The 24,591-nt window shown below is 42.8% G+C and overlaps 2 protein-coding genes across 3 annotated transcripts in view; one reads left to right on the top strand and one right to left on the bottom strand.

The window, feature by feature from the left end:
• The window catches only part of ptpro (protein tyrosine phosphatase receptor type O), a 178,655-nt gene that overhangs the window by 15,988 nt on the left and 138,076 nt on the right, over nucleotides 1-24,591 (top strand). The window lies entirely within an intron of this gene.
• The window catches only part of rerg (RAS-like, estrogen-regulated, growth inhibitor), a 203,691-nt gene that overhangs the window by 156,086 nt on the left and 23,014 nt on the right, over nucleotides 1-24,591 (bottom strand). The window contains exon 2 of the mRNA XM_068058990.1: nucleotides 23,544-23,627. The gene's annotated coding sequence lies outside the window, so the exon portion shown is untranslated. The remainder of the gene's footprint in view (nucleotides 1-23,543; nucleotides 23,628-24,591) is intronic.

Raw genomic sequence — 24,591 nt, 5'->3', positions numbered from 1 at the left:
ACTGTTCCTGCTAGCTTGTTTTCTCTCTGTCAGCCAACCATTTGTTCACTGTTCATCCATTCCCGTCCCTCCTCCTCTCTCCTTCCCAAGCCTCTGATATTCCTTCTTCCTTTTGCTTGCCAGTCTATTTGCTCCCCCCACCCTCACCACCAACCTCACCCCAAATCTGTTTATTGCTCTACTTTCTTTTCCTCTACTCACTGCTCTTCTCCGCTTCTTCTCATTGTTTTTGCTCTAGACTGTCTCTTTTTTTGATGAGACAATATGGAATATGTGGGGGAGGGAGCTGGATTCACTTATTGAATCATCTTCCACACGACGCTAAATGTCACCAGTATACCAGCCCCCTCACACACTACAAAATGATGATCCATCTCCCACAAGTGCTCAACAACAACAAAAGCAACTTATATCATATAGCACCTTTAATGTAATAAAACATCCCAAGGCACTTCACAGAGCCTTTATAGAACAAAATATGATGCCAAGCCACGTGAGGAGATATTAGGGTACATAGGTTTTAAGGAGTGTCTTAAAGGAGGAAGGCGAGGTAGAGAGGTGGAGAGGTTTAGGGAGGGAATTCCAGAGCTTAGGCCTAGGCAGCTGAAGGCACGGCCACCAATGGTGGAGCGATTGAAATCAGGAATGCTCAATTAGAGGAGCACTGATCTCTCCGAAGGATGTGGGTGGAGGAGATTACAGAGATGGGGAGGGACCAGGCCATGGAGGGATTTGAAAACAAGGATGAGAATTTTAAAATTGAGGCAGCACTTTAGTTTAGTTTAGAGATACAGCACTGAAACAGGCCCTTCGGCCCACCGAGTCTGTGCCGACCATCAACCACCCATTTATACTAATCCTACACTAATCCCATATTCCTATCACATCCCCACCTGTCCCTATATATTTCCCTACCACCTACCTATACTAGGGGCAATTTATAATGGCCAATTTACCTATCAACCTGCAAGTCTTTGGCATGTGGGAGGAAACCGGAGCACCCGGAGGAAACCCACGCAGACACAGGGAGAACTTGCAAACTCCGCACAGGCAGTACCCAGAATTGAACCCGGGTCCCTGGAGCTGTGAGGCTGCAGTGCTAACCACTGCGCCACTGTGCCGCCCTTAACAGGGAGCCAGTGTAGGTCAGCGAGCACAGAGGTGATGAGTGACCGGGATTTGGTGCCTGTTAGGACACGGGCAACAAAGTTTTGGATGACATCAAGTTTACGGAGGGTTGAATGTGGGAGGCCAGCCAGGAGTGTGTTAGAATTGTCAAATCTGGAGGTAACAAAGACATGGATGAGTGTTTCAGCAGCAGAAGAGCTCAGGCAGGGACAAAATCAGACAATGTTACAAAGGTGAAAATAGGCAGTCTTAGTGACGACAGGGATATGTGTTTGAAAGCTCATCTTCACATAAAATAAGACACCGAGGTTGTGAAGAGTCTGGCTCAGACTCAAGACAGTTGCTAGAAAGGGATGGAGTTGGTGGCAAGGAAACGGAGTCTATGGCAGGGACCAGAGACAATGGCTTCAGTCTTAACAATATTTAATTGGAGTAAATTTATTTGCATCCAATACTGTATGTCAGACAAGTAGTGTTGACAATTTAGAGACAATGGAGGGATCAAGAGGGTTGGTGGTGAGGGAAAGCTGGATGTCATCAGCGTACATGTGGAAACTGATGTGTTTTCAGATAATGTCACCAAGGGGCAGCATGTAGGTGAGAAATAGGAGGGGGCCAAGGGTAGATCCTTGGGGGTCACCAGGGGTAACTGTAGGAATGGGAAGAGAAGCCATTGATGGTGACTCTCTAGCTACAATTAGATAGATAAGAATGGAGCCAGGTGACTGCAGTCCCACCCAGCTCGATGATGGTAGAGAGGCGTCGGAGGGAGATGATCAACTGTATTCAAGGCTGCAGACAGGTTGAGAAGGATGAGTAGCGATAGTTTCCTTTGTCATAGTCACATAGGTGACTTCTGTAAAAAACCGTTTTGGTACTGTGGCAGGGGCAGAAACCTGATTGGAGGGAGTGAAACATGGGGCTGGATTTTACCTTAGGCAGACGGGAATTTGCCACCAACGTAAAAGTCAATGGCGAACCCACTTTTGCCCAGCCCCGGGATCCGTCCCGCATTTTACGGGTCCCCGGGCTTTAATTGTCCCGAGGCGGAACTTCCACTCGCTTGAGGGAGGTTGGGATTTTGAGACTGCATTTTTAAGTGAATTGGGGGAGAATTTTTACCAGGGGCGGATACAGAAGGAAATCGGGCTCAGAGGGGGAAGCGGGTTGTGGGCAGAGAGTGATACAAGGAAATGATCAGTGATGGCCTTATCTGTGATTGCTGTTATATGAGTAGTAAAGTCACATGAGATGGCAAGGTCAAACAGGTGTCCGTGAATATGCATTGGGGAGTTTTCATGGAGGGTGACATTAAGGTAGGATTGAAGGGCAGTGAACTCAGAGGAGAGAGAACATGATGAATTGAGATGGAGGTTGAAATCACTGAGGATTAGAAGCCACTCGGTGCAGAGGCTGAGGGAGGAAAGCAGTGAAGATATCTCATTGAGAATATTGGCATGGAGCTTGGGTAGGTGGTGGAGAACCAGGGTTTCAAATGGGAGGTGAGAGGGGTGGAACAAGGTGAGATGCTCAAAGGAGGAAAAAGTGCTAGAAGAGTAAAGGGATAGACCATGGTGAGCGGCGAGGCAAGTGGTGAAAAATACAACCAGGCAGGGAGGCTTCATTTAGGGGAAAGATGTCATCATCCCGCAGCCAGGTTTCTATCAAGGCTATGATGTTAATGCACTCATCCACAATAAGTTCATCGACGGCAAGGGTTTTGTCCATGAGTGAACAGATATTCTGGAGGAAAATGCAGAAAGGGGTCACGATAGCTAGACTGCTGGCAGAGTCCACCATGTCAGCACTGGGAAAGGTGAGTTGGACAGGGAGGACATTGACAAGATCAACCCCCAGCCAGCGTACTGCATGGGAAGGTCAGTGAGAGAGTAGGATGGGGCAGCTGGCATTGTTGCTCATGAGGAGGCAGTGACGAGTGATTCAATGGGCTCTTCGGAGATGCCAAGAGAGGCACAAGGGGAAACTGTAGCTTTATCTAAGAGGGAGTCAAGCCTGGGACGGTAGCAGGAGAAGGTCGAGGAGAACTGAAGGGTTGGGGTAGAGATTTAGGAAGACAGAATATCTGAGAGGGGAGAAATGAAAGGAAGCATAATGACAGGAGAGAAGGGTCTAGGAGGGGTAGAGAGAAAAGAAAGGAAAATAAAGTGGAAATGGAAGTGATGAGCTTGGGTCCAGAGCAACAGCCAATGTACATACACAAATGGGCAGAGGGAAAACTTAGTTACCTCAGCCTGGCTACGTAGTGTTATGACCATGTGAGGAAAGGGTCTAGGGCTCCCCTCTCAGCCTTTTCCTGGTTTTGCCGTAACAGGGTTTAACTTTTAAAACAGTGTTTTTAGCTTCCCCTCAGTGAGTCCTTGCTCACTGCTCTCTAATTGTAATTGCAAAGAAATCAACCAGACAGGTTTTCTCAGATTTGAACAAGAAAGGTGCAAGTTTATTAATCTTAAAACTCTAACTCAGTTAAAACTACTAAAAATACATGACGTGACCACGCTAGCATGCATATGCGATAAACACACACACTAATAGAGACCGAGGAGGAGAAATAATTAAAAGGGGGGAAGGTTTGAAGTAACAGATGGAGTTCGGTTACTGGTTTTGGGTTGGATGTCAAGTCTTTGATTGAAGTTAAGTCTTGCAGTTCTCGCTGGGGACTAGTGCACGCTTTCAAACTTGTTTTGCTGGTCTTCTGTCTTGAGGCTTAAGTTACTTCCAGAGGTCCCTGGAACTTTGCATGAGAGAGAGAGAGAGAGGGAGACCTTCCTCCTTGGCGTTCAATTGCAGGCTCCTTCAAGGGGGTGGGGGGGTGGAAATGCTGGCTCTTACACATTCAATGACTCTCAATGTCTCTTGATCATCACTATTGACAAAACCCATATGACTAATTGAATCCAGGGGTATTCCCATTGTCTCTCCATGCCGCTGTCTTTTAGAATGCAAATATGCAGCCATGTTTTCAGCCACTGTCTTTTAAAACAAGTTATGTTCAATGTCCAGTAAGCGTTCAAATAATGTTCCATATGACTAAATTAGTATATTTCCATCTGGCAGGTGTGGTTTCTGTCACAGTAGCATTAATTAGGATGCATATATTCTCATACTGAACAGCAAATAGAGAGGAGACAATAGGAGAGAGTCCAGAGTTAAAGTCATATGTCCTATAGTGAGCAGCTGATGGCTGACATACAGCCTAGTGTCAGTGGTCCTTCATTTAATGACTAGCTTTTTGTATGCATGCTTTACTCATATTTCTGTCACTAATTGGTCAAAATTGGTTAAAGAATGCTTTCATTATGCTAAGATATGACATTATATATGCAGCACAAATAAGATCCGTCAATCGACAATAATATAAATCTTTGGGAGCCCCATTCTATTTTATGGTCTCATCCACAGTTCAGTGTAGACACAGATCAGGAGGTATACCTCATGGGCAGGTGTGCTCATAGAATATTTATCTATGTAATGCTTATGATATATAATGTCAAATTTTTAAATATCGTCCATTTTATTAAACACTTGGATTACTTAGTGATTCACCTCGTAAGTTTTGACCCAATCCATAATGCAACTAGTCAAACACAAAGCCTGCTCCTGTTACTGCAACATTTCTAGAGAAGGGTAAGTCATGCATTTTAAAATTAGGGAGTGCTTGATATAATATCAAAGTATGAGAGTAAAACCAAACTTGTAATAACTTCATAAACTAAATGAACTCCTTTGCTATTGCTCAAGTGAAAGTATGAGAATGTGCTGTTTCATAATGACATGACTCTTATTTGATAAAACATTTCATTTTGTTCAGTTGTATGTGCCTTTTTTCTGACTGAGTAAAGTAAGGTTCCTGCTGACTACTGTAGCAGTTGCTTGTACAGCTTCACTTAGTGGTAACAATCCAGTCTCTAATTATAAATATTGATGCGCCAAATACCCTATTACCAAATAATAATCACATTCTCTGCCACTGCAATAACCCACATACTTCATGCATATTTTAACTGTTGAAACTTTAGTCTAAGAATGAACATGGCTTGCCCATGACCAATGTCATGGGAGATGCACTTTTTTACATGATATATATTTTTGAACTGTTGAAACTTGTAGTGCAAACATGAAATGGTATTGTGATGGAGTTGAGATGCATCATGGGATTTCTCAGTCGAGGGTCTTTTAAACTTCAATGAACAGGCATCTTTCATGTTACAAATATTTTCAATTTTTAAGAATAATGTTTCTTATTTCTTACATTGCAAAAGATAGTTCAGTTGCTCAGAATATTTGTGTTAGCAAACATGAATTTGGGATTTATGTGTGCTGAGAAATTCTTTAATGTGTTTACATGACATTGCTCTGTCCACCCGTTCTAACACTGGAGTTAACTTGTTTAAAATGACACACTGATGCAGGAGGGGATGCTCTTAGGTTAAGGCTGAGGCGTGTTGGTACAAAGTGGAAGGGATTTTACTCTGGCTGCTAGACCTGCTGTTGGAATGCTTGATGCTAAACTGTGTTCCCGGAATGAGATTGTCCACTTCTCATCACAAACATCCCTCGCCTTGTTCAGTGTTAAAAAGGAATTTAAAATAAACAAGTGGATTAATGCTTCTGCTAAAAATAACCAACAGAGATATGTCACGAGGAGGGGGATCAGTTTTGTTGGAGCTTCTCCCAATCTGCCCCTATAACTTGGGTACAAACCTTATAGATGTACGTACAGGGTTGCCACCGGTGATGCAGTGCGAGAATCCCAAGGAAATTCACCCCGATAATTTCGACAACACTAATTTTGAATCTGTCATTCCAATTGGTACCCATTTGTTGAATGTTGAGGGTCTGGTATTTGGCAGTGTTTCTGTGTTTACTGTACTGTAAAGTGTTATCCTCATGCAGCATCAGGCAATTTATATGATGCAACAAACTGATTTACAGTAAAGTTGAGGGGAGAAGTTCTGATATAAAGTTGTGTAATTTTTCACTACGGCCGCAGAATTGGTTCAGATAAATAACAGAAAGCAGGAAACTGTAGGGCAGTTAGCCTAAAATCTGTCATTGGGAAAGTGCTATAATCCATTAATAAGGAAGTTGTAGCAGGATACTTCAAAAATCATAATGTAATCAAGCAGAATCAACATGGTTTTGTGAAAGGGAAATGGTGTTTGACAAATTTATGAGAGCTCTTTGAGGATGCAACAAGCTGTGTGGATAAAGGGGAACCAGTAGATGTAGTGTATTTGGATTTCCAAAAGGCATTCGATAAGGTACCATATACCACACAAGATAAGTGTGGCATGGTGTTGGGGGTAATATATTAGCATGGATAGAGGATTAGCTAACAAACAGGAAACAGTGAGGTAGGATAAATGGGGCATTTTCAGGTTGGCAAACTATAACTAGTGGAGTGCCACAGTGATCAGTGCTAGGGCCTCAACTATTTAGAATCTATATTGTTACAGTCAAGTGAGGAGCAATCGAAGGGCTTCCCTCTTTTCCCTCTTGTTTGACCACAACAAGTTTAAGTCTTTCTTAAAGTGGATGTATTGGCCAATTCAGTAGGTGTTTGATTACTTACTTGCTATGATCATAACAAGAACCAATTGGACAGATTTTCTTGAGTTAACAAAGAAAGAGGTTAACTTTATTGTAACTAAACTGAACTAATAAAATTATAAACAATGCGCCAACTTTCACTCTCACACACACACTAGAAATTTACACACACACACAAATAGGTTACAGAATGGGGAAAGGTAGATTGGTTGAGTTAGAGTCCATTTAAAAAAAAAAGTAAACAGTCTGTGGAGTTTGGTGATTCGGCTGGTTTCTAGCTGAATTCAGTGTTCCTGAGGATTTTAGTTTAAAGAGGTCTCGTGGAAACAGCAATGCGGATGATTTCCTCTAACGGGGTTTCTGATTGCAGCCAGAGTATGCTAAGGTGGTCAGTCAACAGGCTGGATTTGAAAGCTTTCAAGTTAGAATGGGGGGAAGAGAGAGAAAGGGACCCCCACTTACGGTTTGCTCATGTCAGAGTCCAGTTTCTTCTCCTCTACTGCAAACAACAGCTTAAAACCACAGATGGGGAGGGGCTTGTCACATGACAGTCACTCAGTGATTCAAACATAGCATTTAGCAATATTTCTTCTTGCTAAAAGAAAGAGAACAGTTCCCTTAAACTTCCTGGGTCTTGGTTCTTGCTGGGGAATTAGCAGACATTTCATCTCCCTCCTCACAGTCCTTTGCAATATAGGATACAGTGTAGCAAACTAGGTGATCATCTTAAGCTGTTAGCAGTCATCCTGTTTAAAATGTCTTTTAAAAATGTTGTTTAAAAAATAAATTCAGATCTCCAGTCAGTGGATTAAAGAAAATTATCATTCAACAAAACACATTGGTGTAACAACATTAATGTATTGGATGAAGCGACCAAGTGTATTGTAACCAAATTTGCAGACGATACACAGATAGGTAGGAAAGTAAGTTGTCAGGAGGACACAAAGTGTCTGCAAAGAGATGTAGATAGGTTAAGTGGACAAGAATTTGGCAGAGGAGTAGAATGTGGGAAAATGTGAGGTTGTCCACTTTGGCAGGAAGAATAGGAAAACAGAAATTTACTTAACATGGAGGTAGACTGCAGGAAACTGCATGCGGTACAGCAAGTAATTAGGAAGGCAAATGAAATGTTGGCCTTTATTGCAAGGGGGATGGAGCATAGAAGTAGGGAAGTCTTGCTACAGTTGTACAGGGCATTGGTGAGACCGCACCTGGAGTAATGCATACCGCTTTGGTCTCCTTACTTAAGGAGGGATATACTTGCATTGGAACGAGTTCAGAGAAGGTTCAGTCGGCTGATTCTTGGGATGAAGGGGTTGTCTTTTTTATATGGAAATGTTGAGCAGGTTAGGCTAAACTCATTGGAGTTTAGAAGAATGAGAGGTGATCTTATTGAAATATATAACATTCGGAGGGGGCTTGACAGGGTAGATGCTGAGAGGATGTTTCCCCTCGTGGAGGAATCTAGAACTAGGGGGCACAGTTTCAAAATAAGGGATCTCCCTTTCAAGAAGGAGATGAGGAGGAATTTCTTTTCTCAGAGGGTTGTTAATCTTTCGAATTCTCTTCCCCAGACAGCAGTGGAGGCTGGGCCATTGAATATATTTAAGGCTGAGTTAGATAGATTTTTGATCTACAAGGGAGTCAAAGTTTATGGTGGCCAGCAGGAAAGTGGAGTTCAGGCCACAATCAGATCAGCCATGATCTTACTAAATGACGGAGCAGGTTCAAGAGGCCAAAAGACCAACTCCTGCTCCTATTTCTTATGTTCTTAAATGAGTGTCTGCCAGAGTGTAATTGGTTGTAATACTTGTGATGCTGCATGTGATTATTGGAAAGCCCTAACTCTATTTAAAATATGCTTTGTATATATATATATGAGTGTGGACTTGCACAAACAGGTATCTTATCTATATCTAAAATAAAAACAAAATACTGCGGATGCTGGAAATCTGAAATAAAAACAGTAAATGCTGGAAATGTTCAGCAGGTCTGGCAGCATCTGTGAAGCCAGAAGCAGAGTTAACGTTTCAGATCTTTGATCTTTCATCAGAACTTTACGATGGGCCGAAGGGCCTGTTTCTGTGCTGTATAACTCTACGACTATTTATCTATATCTCTCTCTCTAGCTAGATCTATCTATATAAGAATTCAGGTCTATTGTGTACACACACAGACATATATATATATATCTTGTGTGAATGTGTTGTGTGTATTGCTAGTTGGGCCACAGCTGGAGTACTGTGTACAGTTCTGGTTGCCACACTATAGGAAGGATGTGATTGCACTGGAGAGGGTGCAGAGGAGATTCATCAGGATGTTGCCTGGGCTGGAGCATTTCAGCTATGAATAGAGACTGGATAGGCTGGTGTTGTTTTCCTTAGAGCAGAGAAGGTTGAGGGGGAACCTGACTGAGGTATACAAAATTATGAGGAGCATGGATAGGGTAGATGGGAAGAAACTTTATCCCTTAACGGAGGTGTAAATGACCAGGGGGCATAGATTTAAGGTAAGGGGCAGGAGGTTTAGAGGGGATTAGAGGAAAACATTTTTCCCAGAGGGTGATTGGAATCTGTAACACACTGCCTGAAGGGGTGGTAGAGGCAGGAACCCTCACAACATTTAAGAAGTATTTAGATGAGCACTTGAAATGCCATAGGGTACAAGGCTACGGGCCAAGTGCTGGAAAATGGGATTAGGATAGGTGCTTGATGGCTGGCGTGGACACGATGGGCAGTAGGGCCTGTTTCTGTGCTGTATAACTCTGACTCTATGACAAACATCACATACTTATATAATATATACACACGTCACGGGCCTGAATTGTTAGTTATTTTAATAAAGTGACCATGCATTTTACTATATAAGACAATGAAATAGCTCTAGGTGAATGAAATGGCGTTTAGTCGACACCCATTGACTTCTGACCTTTGCATATATGTACTTTGAGGTTCAAATGAAACCTAAGTGCTCAGCTGATCATTTTTCTTGCAGATACACACACTGCCCTCATTACCAGTGGCAGTCTACTAGCATCATGGGAGATCAAACTAGTTCCTGTAATCCAATTGACCTGAGGTCCGTTCCTTTTACTATCTGTAGAGCCGACATCATGGATAAATGTCTTTACAAAAGACCTAGTAAAAAATAAAAGCCTAGTATTTCTGCTCTCCACAATGTTTTACTTTGCTTATTCAATGAGAAGCTGAATAGTCTGGTCTGATCCATGTTCTTTGCTGAGTTAGCTGATGCCTGTCAAATTGGCAGTAGGGATGACACAATTAACCCTCGCGCTATTCGGTGAGATATAGAAGCATTGATCACTGCTGTTCACTAATCGGCAGTCCTTGCTGTAAACACACTTGTACAGACAACGAATAGGGACAGATGGGAGTTGATTGTAAACTTCACTCCATTGGGCATAGCCTGCAGCACTCTTGATAAAGGCTGACATAACTAATGACTGCTTGAGTGAGGTTGGAGAGTTCTGGCAATATCCATAGAACTCCATGCAGCAAGGATCCCACACCTTGAGAACAGGGGAGGGAAGAGAGTTATATTTCGAGATTCTAAAAGGAAGCAAAGCTGGAGGCATCTAGAAGAATAGCTTGCTGCTGTTATGTTATGCAGATTGCTACCAGATTTACAGCAAGACTAGGATAACTACAACATTTTTTTCATTCATAAGAAGTGGGAGTCACTGGCAAGGCTAGCATTTATTGTGCAGCTCTAGTTACCCTTGAGAAGGTGGTGGTGAGCCACCTTCTTGAATAAAACAGATCAGCTTGCTAGTTCATTTCAGGCAGCAGCACATTATTGTGGGTTTGGAGTTAGGCCAGACCAGGTAAGGATGTCACATTTCCAACCCTTAATGAGCCAAATGGGGTTTTATAACAATGCAGTAGTGTCATGGTCATTGTTGCTGATGTGGCGAGCTTTATTTTTAAATTCCAAACTTGCTTAATTAATAGAATTTAAATTCCCCAACTGTCATGGTGGGATGCGGAATCAGAGGAGATAGGGGAAGCATTAAATGAACATTTTTCGTCAGTATTTACAGTAGAGAAAGAAAATGTTGCCGAGGAGATTACTGAGATACAGCCTACTAGGCTAGATGGGATTGAGATTCACAAGGAGGAGGTGTTAGCAATTTTGGAAAGAGTGAAAATAGATAAGTCCCCTGGGCCAGATGGGATTTATCCTAGGATTCTCTGGGAAGCCAGGGAGGGGATTGCAGAGCCGTTGTTGTTGATCTTTATGTCGTCATTGTCGACAGGAGTAGTGCCGGAAGACTGGAGGGTAGCAAATGTTGTCCCCTTGTTCAAGAAGGGGAGTAGAGACAGCCCTGGTAATTATAGACCTGTGAGCCTTACTTCGGTTGTGGGTAAAATGTTGGAAAAGGTTATAAGAGATAGGATTTATAATCATCTTGAAAAGAATAAGTTCATTTGCGATAGTCAGCACGGTTTTGTGAAAGGTAGGTCGTGCCTCACAAACCTTATTGAGTTTTTCGAGAAGGTGACCAAACAGGTGAATGAGGGTAAAGCCGTGGATGTGGTGTATATGGATTTCAGTAAGGCGTTTGATAAGGTTCCCCACGGTAGGCTATTGCAGAAAATACGGAAGTATGGGGTTGAAGGTGATTTAGAGCTTTGGATCAGAAATTGGCTAGCAGAAGGAAGACAGAGGGTGGTGGTTGATGGCAAATGTTCATCCTGGAGTTTAGTTACTAGTGGTGTACCGCAAGGTTCTGTTTTGGGGCCACTGCTGTTTGTCATTTTTATAAATAACCTGGATGAGGGTGTAGAAGGGTGGGTTAGTAAATTTGCGGATGACACGAAGGTCGGTGGAGTTGTGGATAGTGTCGAAGGGTGTTGTAGGGTACAGAGGGACATAGATAGGCTGCAGAGCTGGGCTGAGAGATGGCAAATGGAGTTTAATGCGGAGAAGTGTGAGGTGATTCACTTTGGAAGGAGTAACAGCAATGCAGAGTACTGGGCTAATGGGAAGATTCTTGGTAGTGTAGATGAGCAGAGAGATCTTGGTGTCCAGGTACATAAATCCCTGAAAGTTGCTACCCAGGTTAATAGGGCTGTTAAGAAGGCATATGGTGTGTTAGCTTTTATTAGTAGGGGGATCGAGTTTCGGAGCCATGAGGTCATGATGCAGCTGTACAAAACTCTGGTGAGGCCGCACCTTGAGTATTGCGTGCAGTTCTGGTCACCGCATTATAGGAAGGATGTGGGAGCTTTGGAAAGGGTGCAGAGGAGATTTACTAGGATGTTGCCTGGTATGGAGGGAAGGTCTTACGAGGAAAGGCTGAGGGACTTGGGGTTGTTTTTGTTGGAGAGAAGGAGGAGGAGAGGTGACTTAATAGAGACATACAAGATAATCAGAGGGTTAGATAGGGTGGATAGTGAGAGTCTTTTTCCTCGGATGATGATGGCAAACACGAGGGGACATAGCTTTAAGTTGAGGGGTGAAAGATATAGGACAGATGTCAGAGGTAGTTTCTTTATGCAGAGAGTAGTAGGGGCGTGGAACGCCCTGCCTGCAACAGTAGTAGACTCGCCAACTTTAAGGGCATTTAAGTGGTCATTGGATAGACATATGGATGAAAATGGAATAGTGTAGGTCAGATGGTCGGCGCAACATCGAGGGCCGAAGGGCCTGTACTGCGCTGTAATGTTCTAATTCTAAAAAAAAAACTCATAGCTCCAGTTCAGAACCATGGATGACTAGTCCAGTAACTTAACCACTATGCTACCACACCCCATTAAGTCAATTAGCTGAACTTTTTGTATCCTTAACTCTTTGTTTCTTTTTGAACTGAATCATCAAGCTGTTGAATGTTGGACAGTCAGAATATTCAAAAAGCTGTAGCCATTAACTTGTATTTTTGATGACTGAATTCATGCTATTGAGATTTCAATACCATTCTAAAAAAAATGCATGCCTTATTTAAAATATTGATTCCTCTTGCCTCAACAAGGGCAATATATTGGCATCGAGAAACAATGAATGGACTGAAACTTCTTGGGCTGGAATTTTAAGCCACCTGGACGGGCCGGATGGTGGCGGGGGGTGGCGTAAAATGGAGCAGGAGGCACCGGGAGACCTTCCCGACCTGCTCCTGCCTCCGCCACCACTTTATGCGGGATGGCGGCGGGGAAAAGTGGCCCGCCTGCCCCAGGCCAATCAAGGCCCTTAAGTGGCCACTCTATTAGGCGGGACTTCCTACCTCAAGAGGATGGACGTCACGCCTCGCACCAGTTGAAGTCTGGGGACCCGCAAATTACAGGTCGGATCCCCAGGCGAGGCGGAAGCGGGTTCGCTACCAACGTTTCAGTTGGTGGCTGGCTCTCGTCCGCCTAGGGTAAAATTCCAGCCATGGTCTCTTCCAATTGTAGATTGTATCCATTTTGAAGATAAAATGAGGTGCAATGATCAATGTGATAGATTTCTCATTGTTCCCACATGGATAAGTTCGAGAAGGGGAGGCATTGACTTGAATTGTACAATAAATTCCATTTTTTTTTATAAACATAAGAATATCCACAAGAGAAACAAGAACTTGTGAAAGCATTAAAAAGTTAAAATAGTAAAACTAAGGTTTCTTTAAATGAAAAAATCTATAAATACTGAAGAGAAATTGGTTTCTGATTCAGCTGGTAAGTTTTATATAGGTTAGGTTTGCACTTTATGTTAGTCAATGGTGTTATCCTTGATTCAGTGGTAGCAAACTCCGTCTCAAATCTGAAGATTGTGGGTTTAAGTTCCATTTCAGAGAGTTCATACAATCAAGGTTAATGCTTTAGTGCAGGAATAATGTACTGTAGTGCTGTCTGTCCACTCAGGTGCACATAAGAGCAAAGGGGTCCTCCTGTTTTGGCCAACATTTATCCCTCAACCAACACTGAAAACTGATTTGCTCATTTACTTCATTGCTGTTTGTGGGAGCCTTCTGTGTGCATATTGGCTGCTGCACAGTGGCACAGTGGTTAGCACTGCAGTCTCACAGCTCCAGCAACCGATTCTGGGTGCTGCCTGTGCGGAGTTTGCAAATTCTCCCTGTGACCACGTGGGTTTCTGCCAGGTGCTGCGGTTTCCTCCCACAGCCAAAGACTTGCAGGTTGATAGGTAAATTGGCCATTGTAAATTGCCCCTAGTGTAGGTAGGTGGTAGGAGAATTGAGGGAAGGTGGGGATGTGGTAGGGAATATGGGATTAATGTAGGATTAGTATAAATGGGTGGTTGATGGTCGGCAAAGACTTGGTGGGCCGAAGGGCCTGTTTCAGTGCTGTATGACTCTATGCATTACCTGCATTACAACAATAACACATCAAAAGTGCTTCACTGGTGGCAAAGCACTTTTAGAAGTCCTGAGATGGTGAAAGGCAGTATATAAATTTTTTCTTTCTTTCCCTGTCTCTTTCTCTCTCGCAGCTTGGAAAACAAACTGCAACCAGCATTCGCACTGGTCTGTACAAACTAACTTTCTGGGCTGAATTTTACCGGCCCCTTGACGCCGGTACCTGCGCGGTGGCGCCGGATGCCGTTGCTTGGGACACGGCAGCAGCCGTGGTGGCCGCCCTGCCCCCACTATTTAAGTGAGCCCCACGCGAAATATCGTGGGGGCTGCTCAGCAGGCATTCCGTGTTGGCAGGCCACCGAGTTGAAAGCGTGCTGCCAAGGAACACGGCGCGTGATTAAAATTCAGCCCGATGTGTCACACATACAGCTGCAAGTTACCAATTGTAGCTGATGTGGAGGAGAAGCCCCAAATCATGCTGAAAATGGAAAAATATGTTTTCTAATGGTCTGGCACTGAACAATCCTTTGTTTGCTTTTAATTAGTGACAGTGATTGGGAGGAACCACTGTGTCACAGGCTGCTGCTGTTGCTTTGCCAGTTTTAAAGTGGCATTATCCTACTTTGCTCTTCACAATTTGGATTTTTTAGCTTTCAAAATTCAGATCTATACTCTTTCTGAAACATTGAAAAGTGCAGGAAAGTTTAGTGAGGGAAGGCTATGCCACTGAATTTTGCTTGCCAAGAGCACGTGTTGAAGAATGAAACAAGGTGGTCAGTGTGCTTGATACTCCTATCTGGGCTCCTGGAGAGACAGCTTCAGCGCAGGGAGCCTCACCACACAGAATTTACCCAAACATACAAAAATTATCTGTATTCATGGCCATCATCAAGGCACAGGAATTGTTGTACAAAAGCAAAATACTGGGAATGCTTGAAATCTGAAATAAAAAAGAAGATGCAGGATATAGTCAGCAGGTCAGGCAGCAACCGTGGAAAGAGAAACAGAGTTAAGGTTTCAGGTCGCTGGCCTTCCATCAGTTCTGACAAAAGGTTATCGACCTGAAATGTTAACACAGGAACTGTTGTGTTTTCTGATGAGCTCAGTTCTTGGAACAGCTTGGTTTATAAATCAGCTTTTAGGCCAGAAAGTTGGATACAATAACCATACCTCCTGGTCATGTTTAATAAGTGCCATGGGACCTTTTTATGCTCACTTGAACAGCCAGATGGGACCTAAGTTAAACATCTGAACGATGACACTTCTCACAATGCAGCATTCCTTCAGTACGTCACTGAACTGTTGGCCGAGATTATATGCTCAGTCCCGGAGTGGGACTTGAAACTCACGGCTTTCTGACCCTGCTGAGAGTGCTACAACAATGACTTGCGTTTATATAATGCCTTTAATGTAGTAAAACACCCCAATGCACTTCACAGGAGCATTATCAAACAAAACTTGACACCATAAGGAAATGTGGCCAAAAGCTTGGTCAAAGAGGTAGATTGTAAGAAGCGTCTTAAAGGAGGAAATAGAGGTATAGAGATGGAGAGGTTTAGGGAGGGATGTTCAATGCTTAGGGCTTAGGCGGTTGAAGGCACTGCTGCCAATGGTGGTATGATGAAAATTGGGAATGCACAAGAGGCCAGAATTGGAGGAGTGCAGAGATCTCGGAGGGTTGTAGGGCTGGAGGAGGTTGCAGAAATAGGGAAGGGCAAGGTCATGGAGGGATTTAACGACAAGGATGAGAAATTTAAAATCACTGAGTTAAGCTGACACTGGGTCAACCCGGTTGGTGCTGGACACTGCTTATTGTTTCAGCCTGATCTGCAATACTGTTGTGGTGTGTTCCTAATCTTTGGGCTAGGTATTTTTCAAATTTAAAAAAACAGAAACGATGTCTAGTTTCTTCATCATTTAAAAGTCTGCAATTAAATTGTAAGAGTGCACAATTTGGAAATGTGCAATTCCTGGTTTCATTAGCATTAGCAGAACGACAGCCAAGAACAATGCTTCCGCAATATGCTTCTCCAGTAGCTATCAAGCTACTTGTCTGGGGTTCCAGGTGTTCATTAATCCAGCTGTGCAATGTGAAAAATTTGTGGAAAACAGCTCAGCGCTTGGAAAAATATCCAGTTTACTGATCAAGTCATTATGTTGCTAGATCTATACAATAGATTTTGTCAACAGCGGTTCAAAACTCATTGATTTTGAAACCATTCGATGCCGGAGTGTGTGAAAATACCAAGGATTGAGTTGAAGAATGTGTTGTGGTTACCTAACAGCATGTGTGTGTCCCTTTTGATAGGGACTGCAAAGAAATGTTTCCCTGAGTAAACTTTTCATGTCAATAAACTGCAACCCATAACTTGAATCAGAGTTCCGAATGTAAATGTATCCATTATATTGCTGACATTTATTCATTCATTTATCTTTTATTAAATCAATGCGCTTAATGAAATTTGGGTTCCTATCTAAATGGCATCATTGGGTCTTCATTTCAACATTAAAGTTTCCATATGCATGTAGGCCAGAACTGGATATGTGTGCAATGCACTTAATGGGCTGAATTTTATGAGCCCTGTAGGGATGGGCAGGGTGGCGGGGGGACCGATAAAATTACAAGAGAAGGCGGGTGGTGGAATGCCCGCCACCTTCCTAATGCCATGGAATCTAGTCGGGCTGAGAAAGGCCGAGGATGGCCTTCCTGCCCAAAGGCCAATTGAGGCCCTTAAGTGGCCAATTAATGGCCACCTAAGGGCCTCTTCCCACCACCACTGGCATTTTACTGGGCGGCGGCAGGGTCCCTCTACCCGATGAGGAGGCTGTCCAGTAACTCTAGGTGGCTTCCGTGTGGGCTGTTGGGATGGGGAGAGGCGCAGCCTGCGGCCCCTGGAGGGCTGGGGTCAAAGGCTGCCCCAGTGCCACCACCCACCCAATGTCCTCAATTACTCACCCCCCAACCCTTCACCAGGGCCTGCCTGACCTGCCCCGCACCGATGAGCCTGACCCCACTTACCTGTAGTCCAGGTCTCCATCGCTGCTCCTGGTCCGGTGACTAATGCAGTTCCAGCAGTGGCCACCACTCCCGGTGGCACTGCTGAGCTGCCAGCCCTCTGATTGTCAGGCTGCTCTTGGAACTGGGATAGGATGGGGACCCCGGCACAGGGCAGTTAATTGCCCAGGTGCCATAAAATGCAGCCAGTGGTCCCCCAAACGGCTGAGGTGGGGTTTCCATTGCCTTTTTTTCCCGGCATTGGGACCCCCGCCGGCTGCATAAAATCCAGCCCAATGGCTGCGGATCTATCAATGTGGATTTACACTTATTTTAGGATTGGTAACACTTGACTGGCACCCAAAAATCAGGTGTTGCCAAGTACAATCCACCTTACTATTATGTTTTAATAAACATCCTTGACTGTGGTGTCACCTCCCAAATCTGAGCCCTTTTTTCAAACTCTCCACCATATTTCTTTCCACTACTGGCACAGTACTGAAATAATCCTCATCAACGACATAACGACTTCCTCTGGCATTATCACTGTGGTGCACTATTCCTCCTATCCTTCTCAATCTCTCTGCAACCTTTGGCATGGTTGACCACACCATCCTTCTCCATTGCCTGTCCTTCATTGATTTTTGTAGGTCACTTCTTTTCCTGTAAATGTCCTTTTATAGTGCTGAAAGATACATTTTAAATATCTATATCCTTGATGATTCTTACCCAAATGTAGTCACTTGTCTTTGAAGTGGTTGTGCTGTTTTGACTGAAGTCCTTTTAAGGCCTGCAACTTGCCATGAATAGGTAATTAAGGCAAACATCAAGGTTGTAGGATATTGACAAGCACCAGGCTAATATACTCTTTTGTTAATAGCATATGAAATGGTCTACTCCTGCTCCTCCTATTCCTTATGTTCTAATGAAACATTGTAACATTCAGATTGCAGTGTATACGTTTATAGTTCATTGTTGCTATCAGAGAGACATGGTTGAGGGAAGGGCAGGACTGGCAGCTCATATTCCAGGGTATAGGATCATCAGGCATGATGGTGGGTGTAAAAGAGGAGGTGACATTACGCTGTTGATCAAGGAGTCAATTACTGCAGTAAGCACAGATGATATCTTAGAAGGTTCCTCAAAGGGGGCCATATGGGTAGAACTTAAAAACAAAAAGGGGGCAATCACTTGGATGGGAGTGTACTACAGGCCTCCAAACAGGGACAGATAGAGGAGCAGATATGTAGGCAAATCTCAGAGGTGTAAAAATAATAGGTTAATAATAGTAGGGGATTTCAACTTCCCCAATATCAGCTGGGATAGTCTTAGTACAAAAGGCTGAAAGGGGGCGGAATTCTTAAAGTGCATACAGGAGAGCTTTTTGAGCCAGCACATAGAAAGTCCGACAAGAGAAGGGACAGTACTGGACCTAATCCTAGGGAATGAAGCCGGACAAGTGGTAGAAGTGTCAGTGGGGGAGCATTTAGGGATAGTGACCAGAACTCTGTAAGATTTAAGGTAGTAATGGAAAAGGACAAAGGGGGACTGGAAATAAAAGTACTGAATTGGAGGAAGGCCGATTTCAATATGATAAAACAGGATCAGGCCAAAGTGGACTGGGAGCAGCTACTTGTAGGAAAGTCTACATCAGACCAGTGGGAGTCATTCAGAAAGGAAATAGTGACAGTTCAGGACCAACATATTCCCGTTAAGGTGAAGGGTCGGGCCAATAAGTCCGTGGAACCCTGGATGTCAAGGGATGTAGAGGATTGGGGATCCTTAAAATAGTAATTAGGAGAGTGAAGAGGGGACATGAAAAAACACTGGCATGCAAGATAAAGGAAAATCCCACGGTGTTTTTAAGTATATTAAGGGCAAGAGGATAACCAGGGAAAGAGTAGGGCCCATTAGGGACCAAAGTGGCAATCTGTGTGTGGAGCCAGAGGACATAGGTGAGGTTTTAAATGATTACTTTTCATTTGTGTTCACTATGGAGAACAACGATGTAGGTGTAGAGATCCGGGAGGGGGAGTGTGATATACGAACAAATTAGCATTGAAAGGGAGGAAGTATTAGCTGTTTTAGAGGGCTTAAAAGTGGATAAATCCCCAGGCCCAGATGAGATGTATCCCAGGCTGTTATGTGAGGCAAGGAAGGAGATAGCAGGGGCTCTGACATAAATTTTTAAATCCTCTCTGGCCACAGGAGAGGGACTGGAGGACAGCGAATGTGGTACCATTATTCAAGAAGGGTAGCAGGAATAAACCAGGTAATTACAGGCCAGTGAGTCTAACATCAGTGGTAGTGAAATTATTGGAAAAAATTCTGAGGGACAGGATTAATCTCCACTTGGAGAGGAGGGATTAATCAGGGATAGTCAGCATGGCTTTGTCAGGGGAGATCATGTCTAACAAACTTGATTGAATTTTTCGAGGAGGTGACTAGATGTGTAGCTGAGGGTAAGGCAGTTGATTAGTCTACATGGACTTCAGTAAGGCTTTTGATAAGGTCCCATATGGGAGATTGGTTAAGAAGGTAAGAGCCTATGGGATCCAGGGCAATTTGGCAAATTGGATCCTAAATTGGCTTCGTAGCAGGAGGCAGAGGGTGATGGTCGAGGTTGATTTTGGGAGTGGAGGCCTGTGACCAGTGGTGTACTGCAGGGGCTGGGAGCCTTGCTATTTGTAGTGAACATTAATGATTTAGACGTGAATATAGGAGGTATGATCAGTAAGTTTGCAGATGACACGAAATTGGTGGTGTTGTAAATAGTCAGGAGGAAAACCTTAGATTGCAGGTTGATCTAAATGGGCTGGTAAGATGGGCGGAGCAGTGGCAAATGGAACTTAATCCTGAGAAGTGTGAGGTGACGCATTTTGGGAGGACTAACAAAGCAAGGGAATAGAGCCCTAGGAAGTACAGAGGGTCAGAGAGACTTTGGTGTACTTGTCCATAGATCACTGAAGGCAGCAGCACAGGTAGATAAGGTGCTTCGGAAGGCATATGGGATACTTGCTTTTATTAGCTGAGGCACGGAATATAAAAGCAGGGAGGTTATGATGGAGCTGTATAAAATGCTAGTTAGGCCACAGCTGGCGTACTGTGCTGAAGGATGTGATTGCACTGGAGAGGGTGCAGAGGAGATTCACCAGGATGTTGCCTGGGCTGGAGCATTTCAGCTATGAAGAGGGACTGGATAGGCTCGGGTTGTTTTCCTTAGAGCAGAGAAGGCTGAGGGGGGACCTGATTGAGGTATACAAAATTATGAGGGGCATTGATAGGATAGATAGGAAGAAACTTTTTCTCTTAGTGGGGGGGATCAATAACCAGGGGGCATAGATTTAAGGTAAGGGGCAGGAGGTTTAGAGGGGATTTGAGGAAAAAAATTTTCACCCAAAGGGTGGTTGGAATCTGGAACACACTACCTGAAGGGGTGGTAGAGGCAGGAACCCTCACGACATTTAAGAAGTATTTAGATGAGCACTTGAAACGCCATAGCATACAAGGCTACGGGCCAAGTACTGGAAAATGGGATTAGAATAGTTCGGTGCTTGATGGCTGGCACAGACATGATCGGCCTAAGAGCCTGTTTCTGTGCTGTATGACTATGCTGAGGAAATAAATGGTAATAAATATAATTAAATATCACCCACCCCCAGCTTATGTGTTTAGTCTGTAATATTGTCTCTGCTATAACTATCATTCTCCTTCATTTAAGCTGAGGTAAAATGCTGCTTTTGATTTGACTTTACGACTGTGGGACATTTATGATGTGCCTAATGGCTTCTGTGCTGCATCTTTCTATGACTCTATGTTAACAAGGTCTTATTGAATGTACATTTAAAAAATGCACAATACACAGCGATTTACCCCAAATTATTTTATAAATTTTGAAATCGAAAATTCCAGAAGGACAGAGGAAGCGGACTAGGCCCCATGCTGTAAGCAGGCATTTCTCCTTCACCTTGGTTCAGAACTAATAGCTGAGGCATCGGATTATGATGTAAATTCAGTAGCAAGTGATCCTGTTAAATGCAGGAGATGAATGCATGTAAAATTACAGTGTATTCAAGTGCAAAGATCCTTTGATGTACAAAAATGCTGAGTTACAAATTGAAAAAAATGATCTCTGTCAGCTGGCATTTGAGGCACAGCCATGTTGATTTTGTGTTCCCTGGTCTCTTTTCCTCTTGAGATATCTCGGAGATTGTGCCAGGAGTTTTCAATAACTCAATAATACTCCACAATGCATTAATGTCTGTGGAGGTGAGTAAATTATCCAGTGGGAGTTCTGTTGCAGGCTGGATTTGCTGCAAGTAGTTTCGGGAAAGGCAGGTTCAACAGGAGACTATTAAAGTGATTCATTCTGAATTTGTCAGTCGAAAAGTAATTAGTGAAAATTACCAAAGCTATTAAAATGATTATTAAACTTTCGAAATTATTGCACAATTAATTAACGAATATGTGGATTACCTGTAACTGTTGCATTCTGTGATTAGTCAGGATCCTGCACTGATTCTACATTTTATTAACCCTATCAAACATTGTAGTATGTAATGCTGAAGATGCAGTGTGCTGGTTGCTCTGTGAAATGTAGTACGGGCATATTTTGCTTGAGTTCACTGATGTGATGGGGAAGCCATTCTGTAGTTGTACAGATTATTCCTCCATTCACATTAGTGATTAGAGGGAAATATACCCATAAACGTCATGACAACATTAAGATATAATGGAAAATATAAAGTTTATTTGTATGGGAATTGATTTATGGTGGTTTGAAATGGCACCATGATTGTGTTTGACATATCCCTTTCAATTGTTTATAGAAGAAAGCATGAAACTTGCAAAGGCCACACAGCGCCTTAAACAAATTCCTTCTGCAGACTATACGCTGCCTATTTTATCATTACCTACCCAATTTGTTTCCTGTCTTGACAAGAGATCTTGCAAAGTTATCTCCATCTCCAATATTCAACTGAGCAAAATTCCATACGACTGACCTAATTTTAAAACCACCATTATACATCCTAACATTTGCCTGGTCCCAAGAGGCATAAAATGTCACATTGCATTTGATTTACAAAGCTGCAGCAGCATAAATTGCGTTAAAATGTTGCCTCACATCATTTGGACGTGACCTTTTCATAATGAAGTCGCTGCATCTTTTCTCTCTCCCAAAATGAAAATTAGTCTCCAAGCACATTTCCATGAAAATGAGCATAAAATACAAAAGCTAGAAGGTAATGATGAGCTTGTACAAGACCCTAGTCTGAAGATTGAGGGATGACCTTCTGAAAGATTGAGATACATTGCGATGGATTGTTTCCGATGGTTGACATGATTGTAAATGAAAGAGATGATGATGCAAAAAATTAAAAGGGAGGTTGGAAAAAATTATGGTTGGAATGTGGTATTCTCTGTCACAAAAGGAAATTTGATCATTGCTTGACAAAGAGGAATATTAAACGATAATGGGGAGAAATTAGAAGAGGTAGCTCTTGAGGAGAAAAACATCAGCAATGATTTAATAGGCTGAATGGCCTATTTTGTGAGGCATAATATTCCTTGATTGATTATAAGAAAGCAATGTTTCTTTTAATGATTGTTGAGAACAGGCAGCTAATGCTCATAAGCTGTGCTAAAGCTTCATTTTGATTGGATGAAGGGAGGCCGTGGAACACTTTTTGCCAGTTTAGGACCTGTTAGATTAATTGTTAAGTGACTATAGGGAGAGTGTAAAATAGTGGTCATACCACCCAAAATGTTGGCTTTATTTTTAACTTTTTTTTGATAGGAGTACTCTTCACCTTCTAGAAAATCTTTTACTTCTGGTCACCTGAACATCTGATGCACAGAAACCCCATATTTCTGCTTAACAATCTCCAAATTAAGCTACTGACTCTCAGAGCTGGTGTGTTTGTCCCATTTAGAGGTACAGTAGCATAGTGGTTATTTTACTGGACTAATGATCCTAAGACATGAGCTCCAATCCTTCCACAGCAGCTGGGGAATTTAAATTCAGTTAAATAAATTTGGAATAAAAAGCAAGTCTCAGTAATGGTGACTATGACAGGTCACTGACCTGAAACGTTAACTCTGCTTTACTCTGCAACATTAAGTGTTGCGTGTGAACTTCATAAATTGGAATTTTACTCCCCAACGTCAGCCTGAAAAATGATTGGGAAAATGTTCCAAGAAGCCAATAGGAAATTTGTCCACAACTGATTGTGGACTTCGCCTGGGTAGTATAAAGGACTTAGAGATAATTTGTATTTATACAGCACATTTTAATGTAGGAAAATATCCCAAGGAACTTCTCAGTGTCATACCAAAGAAAATAAACTCAAGATTATCTTTGTTTTTCAGGATAATCTTGGAAGCAATTTTAGCAGAGCAGTTCATTAAACAGACTAGATTTATGGAAAAACATCCTATTGTAAGGGCAATCTTTGTAGGTATAAGTATTAAATCAGATAGTAGATGCTTGATGCGCTGTTATAATACAATGTATAAATGATGGGAGGCAGTACTTACTTGCCTGGAGAGAAGCTGTCCAAAAGGTGCTGCAAAATAGGTCATTGATAAAGAAGGTGGGGTTGAGGAACAGGCCAGGAGTGTCTGAAGGAGAAAAAGGGAGACTATGACTTAGAAGAAATGATATGCCTGTGGTTTTCGGTTCTTATGTCAGAACCTACAACTTTAAATCCCTTCATCTCAGCACCCTTCCTATCTCTAAGTTCCTCGTGCTTTTCAGCACCCACTTCTAAACTCTTCATTCTTTTGACTCAGGTCTCTTGTGTATCTCGCACTTTGCCCCCTCACTGAAGGCCGTGCCTTTAGCCATCTAGGCCTCAAGCTCTGGCATTTCCTTGCTACATCCCCTGTACTTCTCCAGCTCCCTGGCCCCCTTTAAAACCCTCCTTAAATCCATCTCTTAAACCAAGCTCTTAGTCATTCCTCCTAATGTCTGTTCCTTTGGTTGGATGTTGATTTTTGTCTGATTACACTTCTGTGAAGCAACTTGGAGCATGTTTCAACACTAAAAGTGCGATATAAATGCAAGTTGTTTATCTGCCTGCAGCTCAATGCTCTGTTTTTGTCTCCTGTTTGTACAAGGCTTACCAAAGATTGCATATTAGTCCATTCCAGTCTTCAGATACTTGCCCTTGCTTATCTGGAAATGATAGTTTCATGGAGAATAGTATAGGGTAAATATTGACAGGTGTGTAAGAGGAATTCATGGATTGAGATGAAGGTGCTGATAACTGAAAAATTCAGTGGACAGTCTACATGTAAGGTTCAGCAATTAATTGTGAACCTTGGCACCATCACTCCAACCTACAACTGTCCAGAATTCCCAGCACCTTGGAGAAAGCTGATAATCCTACTGGATTAATAACAGCATTAGGGCTCTGTTATGGACATACTGCAATTTGTAAACAACACCAGAAGAAAACTATTTATTGTTTATTAATTGAATAGAAGTATTCTTTGACACAGAGTAATGGCAACCTCCTGGAGTTGCACACAGCTTTCACGCCAACAGTGTGAGAGCTAAAATGATTTAATTATACTAAACGAA

Source organism: Heterodontus francisci, chromosome 27 (assembly GCF_036365525.1).
Source record: "Heterodontus francisci isolate sHetFra1 chromosome 27, sHetFra1.hap1, whole genome shotgun sequence".
Taxonomy (NCBI): domain Eukaryota; kingdom Metazoa; phylum Chordata; class Chondrichthyes; order Heterodontiformes; family Heterodontidae; genus Heterodontus; species Heterodontus francisci.
This window is presented reverse-complemented; position numbering and strand designations above follow the sequence as displayed.